Below are 13,554 nucleotides of genomic sequence, written 5' to 3' on the forward strand. Positions count from 1 at the left end.
CGGGCAGATCCAGTTAAAACCCGGGCGGGCACTCCCTGTACCCCACTTCCCCCAGCACCTGGCGCCCAGACTCTTACATTACATCCCAACCCCGGGGTTCTCGGGGCGGCCCATTCAGAGTCCTCATCATCTTAAACGGCTGTGCCAGGAACCCTAAATGCCCTGCAAGCATGTGCCTTTCATTTCATCCGCACAACAGAGGGCGATTGTCACTCCCCCTTCCCTTTTCACTGTGGAGCTGTGTCCATACGAGCAACAAGGGAGCCAGGCCTGGAAAACGGCACCCACAGCGCCATCATGGAGGCCCTAACTCCCCAGGTCTGAGAGAGGAAGCCTCCAGTACAGAGGGAAAACATGGACCGGTCCATTTGGTACCAAAACATTTCCCAATTCCGACCTCTCCTTGGGGGAAAGTTTGGTGAATCCCAGGGGGTTCTCCAGGCTAACCCCCAGAAAGTGAGGGTGGACGTTGGTGTGTGTGTGTCCTGTTTCTAGGACATTACCAACGCGGGGACTTCCGTCCCTGCTCTGCCCATCATGGCAGCTGTTGGTTTTCAGCTCTCTGACCCTCAGTCTCTTCAGCTGTAAAATGGAAGTGATCCTCGCCCACACAAAGATGAGGGAAGGGGAAACTCTATAAAGAGAACAACCTGTTATAACTAGGAGGTCAGGTCGTTTCTCTCATAGTCGGTGGTGTTGGAGGAGAAGGTGAGGACTTCCGCTGGGGAATAGGAACCAGCCTACCGCCTTGAGCTGGCCTCATGCCTATGGAGACACCCCCCAAGCTCTCCCCCCCCCCAAAAAAAAAACACTAAGGAGAGACCTGTGCGTGGTGGTTCCCAGACAGAAAGCTGTGACCTCCTGGCAAAGAGGAGAGGGTCAGGACACCACTCCTCCTTCCCAGAAACTGCCACGGAGCCAGGAGCCCTTATGTTTATCTCATCCCCGAACCTCACTCCTGCTCCCCTCCTCCCCTCCTTCCAGGGCTCCAGCTTTGGTACCTCAACCGCCCCAAAGCCCCAAATTGTCTCCAAGAGGAAACTCCTGGAAACATGGCTGGGACGTGGGGGCAGAAGCTGAAGGAGGTCCAACAGGCAGCAATAAGTTGGCTCTATCCTTCCATGTCAACGCCTCCTGCTCTCTGGGACGGTGAGAGGGAGTCTCCATGCCGGGGCAGAATGCGGTGCAGACAGCATTGAAATCCTCACATTTTCCATTTCCCAGCTACACCTAGGTCATAAAAAGCCAGCAAGTGGAATAAATTCTCCCCGTAGAACCTGGTTTTGCTAGTCATTGGTTGCTGGGTTATTCAAGGTGAGTCATGAGGGAAACTCCGTTTGCCTTCGTAAACTGAATTGCACGAAATCCACCCCGAGCTGTTTGTGATCCTCTTCAAAGACTTGCACAAAACTCCTGATTGTCCTTTGAAGGTCTTGGGCTGAAATGTAAGTGTGACTTTAGCTTGAAGAGAGCTCCCTCCGTCAGCGGGGGTATGAAGAAGAGATTGAGTCTTGTTTTCTCAACTGCTGGTTTCCTTCTTAGAAAATCTAGCGTTTTATACACGCCATTTATCTATGCCAGTCCCTTGTTTTGCAGTACCTGCAAAAGACCTGCAAAAGACCGGTGAAGCCATTTCACTGCAGAAGAGAAAGTTGTGCTGAATGTTGTTTCAGCTGACCTGGCAGCTGTCTCCCCGACTCCTGGGGCCTCTGAAATTCCGTCTTATCACCCAAGGTTCATGGTCGCCTCCCATCACGAGAACTGCTCTTGTCCAGGCTTTCGATTCCTCTCTGTCTAACTGAAAAGCCCCTTACCCTAGGCCCCACACCTACAAAGCGGGCTGCTTCCCAGAATGAGCACAGGGTCCCTGCAGAGCTGTTAGCCCTGCAGGGCTGGTCCACAGCATCAGGGAGTCTACCTCTTAAAAACATTTTCAGGGCTGGGGACCTGAAGCTGTTTGGTTAAAGAGAATCTGGAGATACAGAATGAGGTAGCGGGGGAGGCGTGCAGCCTGGGCAGTGATACCTGTTTGCCAAGCTCCTTGCCCAGACAGACCAAGGCAATTCAGAGTGGGGGATGGGAGGGGGAAGAGGAGCAGGGATCCAAGGCCAACTTTGAACACTCTCCCCCCACCCACCCAGGGTTTAACTAGGGAAGGGGAGGGGGACTCCACATTGTCTGGGTTCCTATCCCAGAGGAGCTGCGGGCCCTTTGGGGGGAGAAGGGAGAGGGGGGGACTTAAGGAGAACAGCGGGGTGGCTTGTTTAGTCTTAGGCTTTTGTTTGGCCCCAGAGTTGGTGTGGAGGGTTCTGACCGGGGACCCTGTCCTGAGCCAGTTCCGCTCCGGCTTTCTTCTTCCCGGTTTTGTCTTCCCTTCGGACTCCTTTAATGTTTTATCTTGATTTGGACAGCAGAATCTATTTACTTAGTTTTTCGTAAAAGGGAAGCCAGATGTCAAACACCCTGTAGCTCCCTCCAGACCCCAGAACTCGACCCGAACTAGTCCCCCAAATCCCCAGGTCCTACCAAATGGTGAAGTCTGCCTCAGCTTCGGGGGGGCCTGGGGTTTTTTCTACTCGAGGCCAGGCAAGGGGACTGCAAACTGAAACAAAATTAAGCCCTCTTTTCTCCCTACTTACGTTTTCAGTTTCGGGAGGAAAAAACAACGGATGTCATCTCAAAGTGTGTGGGAATGTAATAAACACAAACTGTTTTTCCCCAGGAAGACAAATGTACCTACTCCACAAGGCATCCGAAACACTTCCCACCTGCAAAAAGGCAGGCGGACAGAACCACAGACAGCAGCCACACACACACTCCGACCTAGCATTTGGATGAGCCGGTTAACCAGTGACCGGTTAATTCCTTCACCAGATCTGAGGCACTGAGTCCAAAGGAGCCTCCCACCTCCCAGAGAAAAAAATACTGTCTGTGAAGGCAGACAGGAGAGATGGGAGCCTATGTGGAGACCAGAAGAGGGATGAAATTTAGAGTTAAAGGAATTGGGGGATTCGGTGCGCACAGAGCCAGGGGAAGTCCTAGCCAGCTGGACAGGAGAGCAGCAGGGGCTGGAAATGTCCAGAACCCATGTTGATACAGATACAGATCGCCCAGCTCAGTGCACATCCAGGTTGGCTTTCTGAGATGCCAAAACAACCAGCCGGCTCAGCCAATTCCAGGAGAAATCAGCCAGAGCCACTGTTTGGTTTTTCTTTGACCAAACAATAGTTGATGGGCTGGAATTTTCGCTTTACCTGAGTTAACTCCTGGGGAATTGGTCAACCTCCCCGCTTTTCCCTCACCTAGGAGTAGTTCCCCACCCCGCTGCTCCCCATGGGGGAGAGAATCCTCTCATCTCCCTGGATTGAACATTGGACAGAAAGTATTCTGGTTTGTTGCCTATAAACAAAACAACCTAGAGTGATCTGGAAGTTTTGCCAACTCTACTCTCACCTCCTAGGTCAGGTTAGAGGCCAGAAGTAGGACCAGAGAGAAACCCACCCACAATTTTTAAGTCCCAAAAAGCCAACGCATTTTTGTTTTAATTGGTATATTTGTCTTATCCTCTTGCTTGGGGTCACAGAGCCACGCCACGAGTTTTGACAAAGAACACTGGTGGTTTGGGGCAAATATTCAGATTCCAACCCCGCTCCCCCCATTTTAGCCACACAAATCAAATGGAGCCGAACTGTGAACTGGAGGGGGGGGGGTGACAGAGGAATAAAAAATCCTGTTGGTCTGACAAGGATCTTTCCAGCATGTAACAGTTTTCCTTTGGAGGGGAATGGGGAGCAGGATCCCCAGGAAGGGAGGGAATTGCTGTTTGGGATAAATCCAGTGGGTTTATGATTCCTGTGATGTTTGAACCACCTCAGACCCGGAGCCCCGGAGGTTGGCTTGCCGGCTCTGGAGTCAAGGACCTCCTCTGGGGAGTTCTTTGTGGGGTTCCTGGAACGTGGGCTCTCCCTGCCCCCCTCTCCTAACCCAGATCTTCCCCACCCCAACTTGATCCCCCCCTTCCCGGGTCGGTTTCCCTTCACACAATTCATTCTCCGGGCTTCCTAAGGACCCTGCCGACCGAGAAACCACCCACACAACCTTTCTCACCCCGTTTTCAGCAGATCCTATTCCTGTGCCTCAGTTGCCCTGTAATTTTAGCGAGGCAGACAGACTCCAGGGACAGCGGGATGCCGCCAGGGAAGGCAGGAGAGGGAGGCTGCGGGCAAAGCCACGGGAAGGGGGCTTGAGCTGTGTTTCTCCCGCGCGAGTGGGGGTCTGCTGCTGCTCGCCCCCAGGACCCCCGCCAGCGCCGAACCCACGCGGGTGGGAGCCGCGGACCCACAGAGAACAGCCAGGGCGGGGGTGCGCTCAGGGCAGTGACGGTGGGAACCCCAGGCCGCCTGCTGCCCCGGAGAGTCCTGGATGACCTGTGAATAAGGCGCGGAGAGGGGGTGGGCAGCAGTCGGGGTGGTGGCTCGGGGAGGGTGGGGGAGCGAGGGGCTCCTGGGTCTGGGCCCTCAATTCTGGCCTGGGCATCGGGAGGCCGCAGAGGGGCGCCCGGAGGCATTCCCCTCCGGAGCATTTATGCCCATCAGGGTGGGGTGCCCCCTACGGCTCTGGCTCTCGGAGCTCCATCCCCGGACGCCCCTCGGTTCCTCCGGAGGCGCCACTTCTGGGGGCCCCCAGCCAGCGGCTGCGACTCCGACTCCCCGGAGCGGCCGCAGGGACGGGAGCCGCCAGCGGTGAGAAGCCCGGAGCCTAGCCCAGCGCCCGTATTTCAACTTGGAAATGAGTACAAATCAACTGGAGCATTCGGACCCATGCTCCGAATGGTGCCAACCACTTCCCTTTTCACCTTCGGAGGGAGATGGGGCTTCAAGACCTGGTTTGGGAGCTAAACGAGTTCGTTCTCATCCCCCCCCCCCAATAGAGCTTTGTACCCCGACTGCGGACCTCATGCTGGTCGCTTAGATTTCGCAAGCAAACTTGCTCTAGAAAGAAAAAAACACTGCGCATTTATTTTTTTTAAAACGAATTAAGTCAGTGGTCTGGGTTGTTATTCTAGTTATCCGGGGAAAGTCTGCATTTTGGTTGTTATAAAGATTGTGTAGATCAGACCCGAATGAGCAGAAATATAGTTTAAATTTTTTTCTGTTTTCAACATTTTCCATCATCAGCTTTTATTGCCTGTATAATTAAACACGATTGGAGTAATAATGCCCAGATTATAATTTTAAAAAAACACATAACGTGTGCAGAAGGAAACATTCAAACGTTTTGGAAGGACCTACAGACCCGCCTTTAACACAATGTTTTAAAAATAACATGTTATTTAAAAAAAACAAACAAAAAACAAACACATGTTGCTCTAGCCGGTTTGGCTCAGTGGACAGAGAGTTGGCCTTCGGACTCAAGGATCTGGGGGTTCCGGTCAGGGGCATGTATCTTGGTTGCAGGCACATCCCCAGTAGGAGTGTGCAGAAGGTGGCTGATCCATGTTTCTCTCTCCTCCATGTTTCTAACTCTCTATCCCCTCTCTTTCTCTCTGTAAAAAATTAATAAAATATATATTTTTTAAAATAAAATAAAATAAATAAAAACACATATTGAGGGCTCTAAATCGTTACTAATGTGCCCGCTACTGCTGTCCCCTGCCCCTCGGTTCCTCCGAGGCGCCACCAGCTCTAAATCGTTACTTCTTTGTAACGGTTATTGTATTGTATTGCTGTGCGGCTATTGTATTGCATTGCTGTGCGGGACTTTATGTAACCAGGCAACTGTTGATAGAGATTCAGATTGTTTCCAAATTTCTCTTCCTGTCTACGTGCTGGGGCATATAATATACAGGACTCTGTGTATGTGCGAGTATGTCTGTCTTAGAAATGGGCCGTATTGGAGACCTTGTGCATTTTTAATATTCACAGAGGTTGAACCTATTTTTAGAGCGTTGGAAGCATAGAGTGCAGCCTTTTCCGGCTAACTGTATGTCCTCTCGGTTTTCTATGTTTTTGTTGTTGATCTAGCTTCTCATTCATTCGTTTTAATATTTTCTAAAACACGCAGTTGTGCTTTTGTTTGGTCAGCAGGACTGTACATGTGAGGAAGGATCTAACATGTAGCTGCCTGGCGTTTCCCAAGCAATTTTCCCCGTGGGTGGAGGGCACACGGAGGGGATGAAGTGGAGATCTCAGACTCTCACCCTTTGGATTTTCTCCTGCGGAATCCCCATCTTGACTGGGAAATGGGGAGAGATTTGTTTTTTCTTAATCGTGTCCTCATCCTCTCTGCCTGCCCCTCGGATGAGAAGCCGCAGGGAAGCCCAGGGTGGGCTGTGGGCTGTGACGTAGACCGGCTTGGGCTCCCTGCAGCCTCTCTGCTCAGAGCCTCAGCCCAGAGCTAACCCCGCCGGTCAGCAGGCTCTGTTCCCGCAGGGCTGGAGCCTAAGAAACACTGGAAATGGGGCTGGGGAGGCATAGATACCGCCCCAGGCAGGTGGGCTATTGGAGATCCTGCACTTTCTCAGCCTCCACTTCCCGCCAACTGGTACAACCTAGTGATGGCCACGCGCCCATGTGTCCTCAGAGGACAGGGAATAGGAGGAGGACAGCGGAGAAGGGTCGGTGGGGCTGGAGTTGGAGGGGCGAGAGGCAAAGGAGGAATCCGGGTCCGGAGGAATGGGAGTGGAGGGATGCGAGTGGCCACAGAAGCCACCCCTCACTCCCCCAGAGGCGCTTCAGCCTCAGGTGTCCCAACCCCCTCTCACCCCTCCCCCTCGCTGGACCCCCTCCACCCCCCTCCTGGCGCCCCAAACTCCAGGGCGGCGGGTGCTCCGTGGGCCCAGGTCGTTCACAAACGCAGCCCTTCAGTCGCCCGGATGGTCCAGGGCGCGGGCGCAGTGAGTCACGGCCGGCGCCGCAGGAATTCTTTGGAAGACTGAATGGTTCGAATGGTTGGCGTCCATTTGCTGCACCGGAGATGCCAGTCAGGAAACTGCAAACGCGGGCACACCTTTAGGGAAAGGTCAGGGGGGAAGCCTGGCCCTCCCAGCGCCAGCATGAGCAGCCGCAGCCTTGCGCGGGCTGAGCGGACTGAGCGCTGACTTCGCGCAGGAAGGGCTCCATGCCTCAGGGCAGTGATTAAATTCCCATCACGAGATGCACTGGCTTTCTCCGGGGTTTTGCTATTTTTAATCCCTCCGAACAGGTTGGAAGTGAGGTCTGGATTGGGTCATTCAAATTTTAGAGATTAAAAAATATCCGGATCACAATGTACCTGTCTCTTTGCCTGTCAAAGAGCTCTCTCCCAGGACTTCTGACCAAAGGGTATTTAATCTTTGGTCCCGTTATTGTATTATTCTACGTGAGAAAAGTGTCCCAGTTTATTTAAAAATTGTTTGAATTCATGGAAACCACACACTTGGGCTTAAGACCTCTGCTCCCGTCTAAAAGGGCAGGTGGTCCCTACCCATCCCCACTACGAGGGTGGGGGACATGGGCCCTCCCCTGTGGGTGTCACTGCCCCCACCCCACCCGTCAGAGCCCGCCTTCCAGGGGCCCTTTCCAGGAACTGTCTCTTTCTGGGGAGAAGTGTGGGGAGAAGAGCAGGGGAAGGGTTTGAAAGGAGAGCCAGCGGCAGTGGTGGCACCTGCAGCTGCCGTGAAAGGTCCGCTTTCCAACGATGGTGGCCTCTCCACCCTGGGACCCCGGGACCACGACCCTCGAGGGCTCTGTCCACCCTCCATGACCCTCGGGGAAACCACCATCTTCCCGCAGCGCAGCCGGGAGTTTGGGGGTACCCACTGCCTCCTGTCAGTCCGATCCCCCTGTTACACGTGTGAGCCGAAGTTTTAATGGCAATAGGAAACAAGAAACTGAGAACTGCTTGGTCGTGCAGCCCCAAGGGACAATCCAACCCTCCCTCCCTGTTCAGGGTTGAGCTGAGATTTTTAAGCTTCAGTTCTTGAAATCCACATTCTCTGACATCCCCTTTCCCTTCCTCTTAATTTTTTACTGTTTCCGGGGGCTCTTCTGAGGCAGAGTGGAGGTGGGCAAGGGGGCTGGGGCGGGATAGAGGATGAGTGAACATTATTTTTAGACCAACCGAGTGTCTCAGAATGTTGGCTCCCCACCCGGAAGCAGGAGGGTGGGGGGGGGGGGGTGCAGAAGGCTGGGGCCCTGGAAGGCAGGTGCTGACCTAGGAGAAGTGCAGGCACCCGCCACCCTCCGCTGGGGTCGGGGAAAGGACAGGGAGAGAAGTCTGGAAAGGCAAAGAAGTTAACGATGTTTGGCCGTCTGGGGGCTTATCAGTGTGTCTGGGTCAGCCAGGGGCCGAGGCGAGTGAGGGGGGCAGACACACGGAGGGGCTGCACAGGTGAGGAGGGGCTGCCTGGGGCCAGTGCCCCCCTCCCCGCTGACAACCTGGGACCCACCACGCCTCAGCTGGGCTTCCGGAAAAGCCTTTGGGGGTTCTTCAGGTGAAAGAAAGGGGCAGCTGGTGAAACATTAACCCCTCCTGGGCTCTGAAGGGGGAGTCAGTGAGTGGAGAAAAAGAGGAGGTTAATCCTAACCCCTTCTCCTAGCCCCATCCTGGGAGTCACTTCCAACGCCTCTGAATGCCCACCCCCTGGCTTCTGGGAAAGTGCACGTTCTTGGGTTTCCTCTGGGCCCCTCCTCCCCAGGAGGAAGAGAAGCCAGGCTGGGGTGAGGGCGATGAGTACAATCCCTGGCTAATGGGGGTGATGCTTCGGGTGGGCCAGGAGTGTCTTGGGGGCAAAGTGGAGCGGATTGTGGAGTCCCCTCTCCACAGCCCTCCCCTCCATCTGACAGCTGGGGCCGTGGGCGGGGCCAGGCCTGGGTGCCTCCCTGTAGAGAATCCGGCTGCTGACCTCAGAGGCATCCGGCCTGCTCCCAGGGTAAACATCCTCTGCCCTCCCAAATCTGGCGGGAGGAGGATGGTAAAGAATGAGAGAGAGCTGGGACTGGTCTGGCTCAGTGGTAGAGCATCGGCCTGCAGACTGAAAGGTCCCGGGTTCGATTCCGGTCAAGGGCATGTACCTTGGTTGCAGGCACATCCCCAGTAGGGGGTGTGCAAGAGGCAGCTGATCGATGATTCTCTCTCATCGATGTTTCTAACTCTCTATCTCTCTCTTCCTCTCTGTGAAAAATCAATAAAATATATTTTTAAAAAAAGAACAAGAGAGAGAGAGAGAGAGAGAGAGAGAGAGAGAGAGAGAGAGAACGAGGTGAAGGGGTGGGACAACTGAGGAAGGCTGAGGGAGGGGAGGTTCTGAAACCCTCTCTCTCTCTCCTGCCTGGAGCCTCCAAGAATCCACAGTGGCCTTCCTTGAGCCCAGGCAGGCAGGTGGCAAACGCTGGACACAGAATCAAGTCAATGGCGCCTTGGAAAAGCTGAGCCTGTTTTCCCCTCTGTGACATGGGGGTAACCACCATGCCCACCTGGCTTCCTCTGGAGCCCCGTGGGAGCAGGGGCAGGATGGCGTTGACCACACGGGCCACGCAGCTCTGTGCCCTGCGCGGCCTCACCTGCTCTCCACGCTGAGCTGAACTCAGAGCGCACAGGCCAAGCGCAGGCCCTGCGGGCTGGGAAGGGCCTCACCCGGGTCCCTGTGGCCCCGGAGTCACGGCTGAGTCTTGCCTCCCACACATCTGGGTTCACTCCGCCGCTCAGGCCCACCGTTCCCATCCGTAAAAAGACACAGATGGCAGCCCCCTCTTGGGGAGACCTGGGGGTAGGGACGCCCATAAAGCGCTCTGCCCCAGTGTCCATAGCAGCGGCGGCGGCGCCTGTGCTTCAGCTGATGCCAGAGGAAGCCCCTTTCACGCTCCCCGGGGAGCCAGCTTTACCGCGGAGGCTTTGGGGTCCCTGAGCAGGAGCCGGGAGGAGACGTGAGGAGCCACGAGGAGGAGCGGAGCCAGAGAAAAACGCCCCATGAGCGCCGCCTGGCCCTGCCCCCAGCATTTCCTTGGGAGCTCCGGAGCGAGCTCTCCCCACCTGCCCGCCTCTTCCAGGACCCCGCTGGGGCGAAGTCCCGGTTTCTTTGCCGGACCTTTACCCCGCGGCCGCGGTTCGGGTCACCGGGCCTGGCTCCAGAGCCGGATGCGGGATGCGGGACGCGGATGCGGGATGCGGGACGCGGATGCGGGATGCGGGACGCGGGATGCGGGACGCGGGATGCGGGACGCGGGATGAGTGCAGTGTCGGGGAAGCAGGCAGAGAGTAGCGGAGGACCCAGGATTTTTCTCGGCTCCGCACCTGGGGTCAGGCCTGCTCCGGCCCCTTGGGACAGCAACCAGGCCTGGGGGTGGGAAGTACGGTTTTCTTCTCCCGCTTCTCTGCGGTTCCAAGCACATTCGCCGCCCCGACACGCCCTTCCCGCGCGCCCCTCTCCAACAGACCCTCCAAAGCAGCCCGCCGGGGCCTCTCCCCTGGGGACCCCAGCCCGCCCTGCCTCTCGGGCCTCTCCGCAGAGGAGACGAGGAAGACGTGCTCCCAGCCGGCCCTCCGCCTCCCATCCCCAGGCCCCTCCGACTAATGGCATTTCCCTGCAGCGTCCCCGGGAGAGCAGGTCAGAGTGCTGGGGGGGTGAGAGGACTGGTTATAAGGTCCACTGCGTTCAATGAAGGGCTCCTCCTGTCCTCTCCCCTCTAACGGGGATGTTGGGGAATGACCGGGAAATCTCAGATCCTCAGGGCATCTGTGGAGGAATGGGGACTTGGCTCTCTCTCAGTGGGAGCCCAGCCCCTCCAGGAGGACATGCATGCCGCCACTGTGTCTCTCCCGGCAATATACAGTTCCCAGGTGGCAAGAGAGACGCATTTTTTATAGGTAGCAGGTCATAAGAGGGTCTATTAAGTCTATGTTTACATGCGACCACATTGTAACATGGTGGGGGGGGGAGCATAGATCTTGATTCAGATCTCTCATGTTTAAATAAAGGGGGGAGGGTTTCGTGACTTGTTGAAATGTGCAAAGAATGGAAAATATTTGTAATCATATTCATATTCCTGGGCCTCTGTGTTGGTGGGTGTGGCAGAGAGAGACTCAGGGGTGTCGACTAGCTGGTCTAAAAGCAGAAACAACCCCTGCCCTCCTCTGAGCATTCTGCTTGCCCTACGGTGTGAGCTGTGCCCATGAAGGGGCTGAGGGAATTGAAATGGGAGAGTTTGGGTGGAGAGGTGGGAGGGTGGAGGGAATGAGAAATGCAGCAGACCCTGAGCCAGAGGCCCCCACACTAAGCCCTGGCTCCGCTGTCCTTCCCCTAGCCTCAATTTTCTCTTCTGTAAGATGGGGCTAATACTGACCGCCCAGACGGCTGGGAAGAATAACCAAAGTAACACGTGTGGAATAAACAGAGTCACTATCAGACTTTCCTTGGCCAAAGTGCCAAAATGAAAGGGGACCGACCGTGCCAAAGAGATGGGTATGAGCATACCCACGGCTACTCGATGCCCTGGTACGTGGGCTCAGCCAGCTCAGTCTCACCCTCTGCCAGATCTAGATCTGAGTGAGAGTTCCTCGCAGCTGGCCTGCCTCGGCCTCTGTTTGCTTTGGCCACAGTGTGATGGCCCCACCGGCTTTGCCAACAGGATTTCAGTGTTTGCTCTCCCACCTGGCATAGCTGCTGAGGCAGCTGGCATTCTGCTCCTGAGGATCATGCCCACCAATGTCGCTCACAGCGAGAGGGATCTGTCTCAGTGCCGCCCGCGGCAGCTTCCCGCTGCTTCGTTCTCAGATGGCTGGGGTCCAGTTTGTGTGATCTCCCCTAAGACCACGAGGCTTGAGAGAGCAGGGTGGTGGAGGAACACCGCGGTCTTCCCTTTCACCATGGTTGCCCAAAAAGTACATTTTCAAGGGTTAAAAGGAACCAGGAAATAACAGGAAAAGAAATCAAAGGGCCAGAGAAACCAAGCACCAACCCTAGATTTTTTTAAAGGACTGGTTTTGTTTCCCCACCCTTCTTCCCTCGTGCTCTGCAGACAGCAGATGTTCCGGGGTAAAGAGAAAGGCGGTCCCTTGCTGAAGGTCACCCCAGACCAGCCAGAGCCCACGGTGTGGGAATGTCTTGACGGAAGCATGATTAGCAGGTGCCTCACGGGAAGAACACAGGCTCAGGACAAGCACAACCCCTCGCACCCCGAGGCGGCTCCCGGAGCCTCTGGCCGCCTCCCCGGCACATGGTGTGCGCTCAGGAGGCATGAAGTGCCCTCCACAGGACACGCGGCCTGTTTGGTTTTCCCAGGCTGCTGCTTAGAGTCATGGCTGGAGAATGCAAAATAATTGAAAGCAATACTTGGAAAATTGCAGTCCCAAGGTCTTCATCGCCTCCCTATCAATCTGCAAAACGCATTTTATGGCTGTTTTAGATTCCTCCAGTGGAGACGCACAGTGCGCTGTAATTAAGCTAAGTGACATGCCAGCTGTAAAGATGAGGGTTGTGAATGATTATATTCGGTTCATGTGATCACCCAGGATGGGTGGGGGAGGACAATGAGGGCAGCTGCCAATCTGTCTGGCTTACACTCCCTGCCAGGGTGGAAGCAAGACTAGAATCTGAAACCACCCCTGTAAGGCTCCAGAGAAGTGTCCTGCCTGTTTGAGGTGGGCTAGGGGCTGTCCAATGTGGGTGAGCCAGAGAAGTGGCTTCCAAACATGGCTATACATCAGAACCCTCCGAGGGAACGTTCTAGATTCAGGGCAACCCCGTCCCAATACCTTCCTTCCACCCCCCAACTCCCAAACCTGGCTCCATGACCAATTTGATCTACACTAAGGTGAGAGCACACAGTCTTTTCAGCTGCCCAGATAGTTCTGAGCTTAGAAAAACCTGCCCAGACCAAGGTGGCCATTTTCCTAATAATTTTAGGAAAATTATTTTTGTGTGGAGGAACGTTTCCTTTAGCGCTCTGAGGACGGGAACTCATCCACCTGCTTTATGACACAGACACTCTGATCTCCACCCCCAAAGCTGCTTCCCCCAATGTCCCTATGTTCTTACAGGGACTCATTCTGTGGAAGCCATCCTTTTGTTCCCTTTTCCTTATTCCCTACATTTGTTCAACTGCTGTGTCAACTGCACTGGCTTACTGACCTGCCCTCTTTTCCTTCCCACAGTCAGCCACGCTGATAGGGGCTGCCAGGGCTTAAAACTCAGGCCACTGTCTGAGGCTCCAAACCACTCTCCCACCTCAGGCTCTCTCCTCGCCAGTCATCCATTCTACGGTCTGCTACCAGACCCGTCTTTCTCACCCTAACCAAAATCTCTCTCCCGTTCAAAAGCCTTCAGTGGTGTCCTACAGCCCGCTAAGACAAGAGGAACACTTCCCGGCAAATGTTTACTGAATCTCTATTATGACCCAAGCAGTAGCTAAAAGCGGGGGCTATGGGGATACAAAAACATGGTACAGTCCAATGGAGGGACAGTCACACCAATAAGTTCATGGTCATGAGGAGTGCAATGAGGATGATATAAAGGGTGCCTGGGTAGCCAATGTGCTCTCTTAAGCCATCTTCCCATCATCCTCTCCCAGTTTCCCA

Source organism: Pipistrellus kuhlii, unplaced genomic scaffold, assembly GCF_014108245.1.
Source record: "Pipistrellus kuhlii isolate mPipKuh1 unplaced genomic scaffold, mPipKuh1.p scaffold_m20_p_22, whole genome shotgun sequence".
Lineage (NCBI taxonomy): Eukaryota > Metazoa > Chordata > Mammalia > Chiroptera > Vespertilionidae > Pipistrellus > Pipistrellus kuhlii.